The following is a 7,637-nucleotide window of genomic DNA, read 5'->3' on the forward strand; positions in this document are numbered from 1 at the left end:
AATAACAAGTGTTGGTGAGATTGTGGAGAAAATGGAACACTTGTGCACTGTTAGTGGGAATGTAAAATAGTGCAGCTGCTGTAGAAAACAGTATGGCAGTTACTCCAAAAATTAAAAATAGAATTACCATATATGCTCCTGCAATTCCACTTTTGGGTATATACCTAAAAGAATTGAAAACAGGGCCTTCAAAAGATATTTGTACACCCATGTTCATAGCAGCACTATTCACAATAGCCAAAATGTGGAAGTAACCTAAGTGTTCAACAGATGAATGGATAAACAAATTGTGGCATATACCATATTTCCCTATGTATAAGATGCACCCTTTTTTGAAAAATTTGGAGTCTAAAAACTGGGTGCGTCTTATACAGTGGTTGTAGTCTTTTTTACTTGCATTTCCTGCTTTTCTTGCGCTTGTTTTTCGCTTGTTGTAGATTTTTTTACTTGCATTTCCCACTTTTTCGCACTTGTCTTTGCGCTCATTGTTTCGCACTTGTTACCGGTGTATTGCAGTAACTTTAACTTTATTACATAAAGTTATTGAACTCAAGTTTTAATCATCATAAAATTCATACAACTCCTCATCACTGTCAAAACTCCTAACCATTAGCTTGTCCTCATCTGTGTCTGATGACAAATCACCCAATTGCCCTTTGCTCTTCAGTCCATTACGGTAGGTTACATTTTGCCACGTTCTGCCCAGAAATGGCTCAGAAAAGATTTTTGTACGGTGCTGAATTCAAGTTAAAAGTGATCCAGTTTGCAAAAGTGAATGAAAATCGTGCTGCTGAATGTAAGTTTGGTCCTCCTCCAACTGAGAAAACAATCCGAGACTGGCTTCGGGAAGAAGAAATCCTACTGAAAACACCACTGCAGAAGAAGGCCATGAGAGGCAAGTCAGCAAAATGGTCAGATTTAGAGAGGGAATTGAAGATATGGATTGAAGAGCAAAGGGCAATTGGGTGATTCGTCATCAGACACAGATGAGGACAAGCTAATGGTTAGGAGTTTTGACAGTGATGAGGAGTTGTATGAATTTTATGATGATTAAAACTTGAGTTCAATAACTTTATGTAATACATTTTTTTCAAATTTCAGGCCCCAAAATTAAGGTGCATCTTATACATGGGAGCGTCTTATACATGGGGAAATATGGTATGTATATACACATATATACATACACATATATATGTATATGTATATATGTGTTTGTGTGTATATATATGTAAACACACACATACATACCAGGGGTGCCAATGTATACAAGTGGACACTTTGTCAACATTGCTCAAGCAGTAGTTCGCTGTAATCAGAAGTGCCTGGACACTGATGGTAACCACTTTGAGCACTTCTTGTAATTGCAGAAGTCGAATGTGACTTGTATTCATCCTTTTTTTTTTTTTTAAGATTTTATTGGGGAATTGGAGAAGGGAACAGTGTTGGGAAATTGGGGAAGGGGAACATTGTGTTTTTCCAGGACCCATCAGCTCCAAGTCAAGTTGTCCTTTAATCTTAGTTGTGGGGGGGTGCAAGCTCAGCTGTTCAATCTAGTCGCAGGGGTGGGTGTGAGGTGGGTGGCACAGCCCTCCATCCCATGCAGGAGTTGAACCAATAACCTTGTTGTTAGGAGCATGGGCTCTTACCAGCTGAGCCATCTGGCTGCCCATTGGCAGCTCAACGGCAGCTCAGCTCGGGCACAACTCACTGGCCCATGTGGGAATTGAACCAGTGACCCTGTGCTCAGAGCTCATGCTCTACAACTGCGCCACCCAGCTGGCCCTCATCTTTTGTTATTTGTATATATTGAGTTACAATTTTAATACAGTTTTCCTTTCTTAAAATGTGTATGCATTTTTTATGCACTCTGTATATTTTTCTTAGTCCTCAATTCCTTCCTCACAGCTCCAGAAGCCCTTGGAATTTCCCAAGTGTTGAGTGTGATAAAGGTGTCTTTTGTTATGTTAATGAGTAGGTTTTGTAACACACCTAACGTTGGGGACTAGCTGCAGTGGAGCCACTAAGTGATTAGAGCAGTGGTTCTCAACCTTCCCAATGCTGCGACCCCTTAAAACAGTTCCTCATGTTGTGGTGACCCCCAACCATAAAATTATTTTCGTTGCTACTCTATAACTGTAATTTTGCTACCGTTATGAATCGTAATGTAAATATCTTTTTGTTTTCCAATGGTCTTAGGTGACCCCTGTGAAAGGGTCGTTTGACCCCCAAAGGGGTTGCGACCCACAGGTTGAGAACCGCTGGATTAGAGGGTTGGAACATCCAGTTCCACCTCTGACTTCCAGGGACGGGAGAAGGGCTGGAGATTGAGTTCAATCACCAATGGCCAATGATTTAATCAATCATGCCTATGTAATGAAGCCCCATAAAAACCCAAAAGGAGGGTGTTGGGAGAGCTTCCATGTTGGGGAGCCAGAACGTTTCCATGTGCCACTGTGCCAGGACCCAAGCCCCATGAAGACAGAAGCTCCTTTGTTTGGGACCTTGCCCTACGTATCTCTTCATCTGGCTGTTCATTTGTATCCTTTAATATCTTTTGTAATTAAATCAGTAATCTAGTGAGTAAACGGGTTTTGCTGAGTTCTGTGAACCATTCTAGCAAATTAATTGAACCCAAGGAGGGGTTGTTGGAATGTCCAGTTTGTAGCCAGTTGGTCTGAAGCACAGGTAACCTGGTTTTGCATCTGTCCTTTGAAGTGTGTGTGTTGGAGGGAAGGGGAGTGTCTTGTAGAATTGACCCTTTAACCTGTGGAATCTGACGCTATCCCCAGGTAGTGTCAGAATTGAGTTGAAATCTTTGATACCCTGCGGGTGTCTGAGAATTACTTGTTGGTAAGGGGGACCCCCTCCCCACGTTGGATTTGGGTCCAGGAACTCTATTACTTTGTGATTCCGTTTATATGAAATATTGGGTTGTCAGAAAAGTCATGATGCATTTTTGCAACGAAAACCATAGAAAAAATACATCATGACTTTTCCAACAAACCAATACTTAGTTAAAATCATAGAGACAGAAACAGATTGGTGGTTGCCGGGGCTTGGGGAGGGAAGAATGGAGAGTTGTTTAATAGGTATAGAGTTTCAGTTTTATGAAATGAAGAGAGTTCTGGAGGTAGATGGTGGTGATGGCAGCACCTATGAAAGATCTGTCTTTTACTGGATATCATGGTACTTGGTCAGTAGGTCAGCTGATAAATACATGGGGCAGGGGTGGGCAGGGGAAGTCCAAGATAAAAGGAATACATGTTACAGTCCTGTGGCTCTATTGAACGATAAGGAAATGTGAGGTAGCAGTATGGAAACTGCTTCATCCTGAAGCCATTATGATTGTTACAGACCTTCAATATCAAAGTAGAGCTGAGAATAGTCCTCAATTTCCAATTGAAGGCATCCTAATCCTCTTTTACTATTCTGTGATCAAATATTTATGGGCAATGCATTAGGCTAGACAGCTTTTAAAATCAAGTGTGTGGAAGTTTGAGATAATTACTGTATTCGTTATCTATTGCTTGTAACAATTACTCCCAAACTAGTCAGTTTAAAACAACAACTATGTATTCTGTTAGTTTCTGAGGGGCTGGAACCTAGGCAGCATAGATGGGTGGTTCTGGCTTACGATATTTTATGAGGGTCCAGGCAAAATGCCAGTTGGAGGGGTGGGGCGGTGCTTTGGTCATTTGAAAGCTTGACTGAATGGAAGGATCTGTAGGCAAAGCTCACTCATGTGGCTGACAGCGGGAGACTTCAGTTCCTTACCACACAGGCCTTTCCAGAGGATGGCTCATGACATGGCAACTCACATAAAGAGATAGAAGCCACAGTGTCTTTTATAACCTGATTTTGGAAGTGACATGCCTCTTGCTTCTGCCATATACTGTTGATCACACAGACCAACCTCAATACAGTGTAGAAGGGGACCACGAGGCTGTGAATAATATTATACCAAGAGGTGGGATCACTGGGGACTGTCTTAGTCCATTTAGGCTGCTATAACAGAATACCATAGACTGGGTGACTTAATAAACAACAGGATTTTATTTCTCACAGTTCTGGAGCCTGGGAAGTCCAATATCAAGGTGCCAGCATGGTCAGGCTCTGGTGAGGACCCCCTTCCTGGTTAATAGATGTCTGTCTTTTACTGTAACCTCACATGGGGTCTCCTTTATAAGGGCACTAATCCCATTTATGAGAGCTCTGCCCTCATGACCTCATCACCTGGCAGCTGGTGCAGATTGAGACCCAGTGTGGAGTCAGGTCTCGCCCACAGTTTGCAGGCCCAGTCTGTGTGGCACAGACACCAAGGCATTAGGTCACTCTGCCTCTTTCCCCATGGAGGGAGGTAAAGGGGTGCCTCCTATCGAACATAATAAAAAATAATCTAGAGGCTCTGGCTAGAAATAAATGAGAAAGATTTATTCATGGGTCTCAGAATTTGCAAACTGAAAACATAGCTAGGCAAAACCCAGAAGTATTCCATGGAACAAAAAAATTATTCATTTTTATCATGTAACTGAATCACAAGAGAGAAAGGAGCCCTGCGATATTAGCTATTTGAATGGCCCATTGTGACATGTCAACTAGTATCGATAATTATGACATGCATTTCAGGTCATCAAGCAGTCTGGTCACGTAGAGGTTTTCTTTGAGGAGGCCTTACGCTTGACTGGAAACCAGGCACTGATGCATACTGTACTGATGATAATCTGTATAATGTCTAACGCAGGAGTGAGGAGTTACAGAAACGTTCAAAAGTTCAAATGTCAAAGATCAAATATTAGAACAAAAGAATGCTCCTACCACTCTTATCACTTAGGAATTTACAAGGGTTTCAGGAGCTCTGTGCCAGGAATGAGGGGCGAGAGATGCAGATATATACATATAGATATAGTTATATAGATATTTTCTGTTGTCTCACAAGGTCAGAAACGGACACTGCTTTTTAGTGCAGGGAATAGCTGAGCAGCAGAAGTATTTAGGTAAGAGAAAAAACAAAATTTTAACTTCCAAATACTTCATCTTAATTAGATGAATTCAATAAATTCTTGCAAAACCAACAGTTACTACTGTTTAGTGCTGAATGTCCATTACTTGGCTTTTCTTCTTCTCATTTGTGATTCTGGAGTTGCCCATGAACTAGTACAGTTGTACTGGTGGCTGAGGAATATTTCTGCAATATTAAGCAATTGATATTTGTATATTTACATATATATAGGTTTATATGTACCATGTGTTAAAAATTCAATTGATTTAATTTAAAGATCAAATTGGCTTTATTCAGTGATTCGTGAATTGGGCAGCATCCCATCTAGCAAATAGAAAGGAGTAACTTAGAACTACAGGAAAGGAAAGGTTTTTAAAGGCAGAGATGAGCGGGACAAGGAAGTCATAAAGGAAAAAAAAAGGATTTTTTCAGGCAAGGTCACCTTCCTTTGGGGGACAAAAAGGGTCTGTTAGGTGAATTACCTCACTGGTGCTGACCAAGAAATCCCAGACTGGTTAAGATTACATTCCTGGGGAAGGTTGAAACTGCAATTAGGTTAGATATTAAGTTTCAGTTTGGTGACATGGGCTTAGCACCAGTGACTCCATTTGGGACCTGTTCTTTCTTTTGAACACATGAGTGAAGCCTGACACTGATTCTTTGCTGTATGACTCTAGATTTGCTTTAAGAGATGGTAAAACTTGCATTATAAGCAGTCATTTGATAGAATTAAAATATAACCTGCGATAATAATATATCCTATGTATCCCCATTCCAGTGTTTTAATATGATATGTAAAATTGATTATTCATTTCTGAATCTAAGTATTACTTTAATACTTGAATTGGCAATTTCAGTTGTCATTTCTTTGCCGATGAACATGTTTTCTCCAAATTGAAATTAATAAACTATCTAAGAACTACAATCACTCAAGAAAGTTTGTACAATTTGACATTATGGTTGTTAAATTAATTAAACAGGGAGGCCATTAGACTTAGGTGGCTCTCATGCCAAGGCGGCCTTCATAGCCCAACCAAAACCAAAGGCTGTAAATGCCTCAAGGTTACAAACTTGAAACCCAAGGACAACCAATCACAAACAGCCAACTAGGCTTTAAGCTATAGCCAATCACTACCGTATTTGCCGGCGTATAAGACGACCCCCTAACATTTCCACTCAAAATACAGAGTTTGTTATATGGTCGGCTGTGTGCGATTTTGCGAGTGTGGTAAAATCGCATAACAGCAAAATCGCATAACAGCCGAGCATACACCCAGCAGCGCTGCTGATGCCTGAACGGTATGTGGAATGAAGTGGGCGGGCATCGGGAGGCCACTATGGCACGGGGCAAGCACTATGGGCAGTCGATCTGAAGTGTACCTGGCGTATAAGACGACCCCCCACTTGGAGGCATATTTTTCAGGGCCAAAAAATCGTCTTATACGCCGGCAAATACGGTAATTACCTTGCTTTGCTTCTGCTTTTCCTCTGTAAAAGTTTCTCCCCAGCTCCTGTTGGTGGAGCGCTCCTAACCACTTCTGGTTTGGTGCTGGTGATTCTCATTGATTTTTGCTCAAGTAAACTCTTAAAACTTTTAATATACCCTCAGTTTATCTTTTACAACTGTCAATGGATTCCAATTTATGTGAAAAATTGTATAATCTTATAATCATGTAAATTTTATTTTGCTGCTATAAAGGCAAGAGAAAGAAGTTTTATGAACTATTTATGTATTTATTTTATTACTCATGTCAAATATCAACAGACCACCCAGACATGAAAAATAATAAAGTTAGCTGTCTTTGATCGTTAGCCAGCTTTCAGTCATTTTAAGGCCATGGCTTTACACATACTTGTTAGCTTGATTTATAACTTTCAAATATTTAGACATATGGAATGTGAGCCTGCATCTGTACTCCTGCCTCAGGTTCCACAAATGCTCAGATGACCTGATTAGGCACACATTTACCTGTTTTAAGCCTGCTGCTGTTCTTTCAGCATTAGCAGAAGAAAACTAAAGTCAAAATATTTAGTAATTTCTTGATCTTTAAAAGTAAGTGTGAGAACTAACATCTTTTTCATTAGTCAAATAGTGGTCATCCAGATGACTCAGTGTATGCTATGTTATATTTTATATTCAGAATGTATTCAGAATATTAAAAATACTTTTACTTTACTAACCATTGTCACCCCAATAAACTTTAATTAAAAAAAAAAAGAATATTAAGAAAACTTTTAAGATCATCAAAAGAAAGATGCTGAGAGCACATACCAGCTCCATTTAAAAACACACTTTTGGGGTCCGGCCGAGTGGCGCGATGGTTAAGAACTGGCTTGGGACGCCAGAGGGCCCTGGTTCGGATCCCACATATGAGGGTCAGTGACACTGACCTCTGCAGCTAAGATCGTGAACGGCAGCTCGACCTGGGGCTGGGCTGCCGTGGGTAAACGTCGATGGCGTAGCCTGCAGCCCCTGCTGCAGTGGGTGGCCATGGGCTACTGTGTGTCGCCAGCAGCCAGCGTGAGCGGCCAGCAGCTGCAGTGAGCGGCCGTCCAGAGGCCGGCGACTGATCTGCCTCGCCCGGGAAGAGCGCAATGATGGTGCCAACTTGGGCCAGTGAAGCAACATCCTCCACAA

The sequence above is a fragment of the Hipposideros armiger genome, unplaced genomic scaffold (assembly GCF_001890085.2).
Source record: "Hipposideros armiger isolate ML-2016 unplaced genomic scaffold, ASM189008v1 scaffold_24, whole genome shotgun sequence".
Lineage (NCBI taxonomy): Eukaryota > Metazoa > Chordata > Mammalia > Chiroptera > Hipposideridae > Hipposideros > Hipposideros armiger.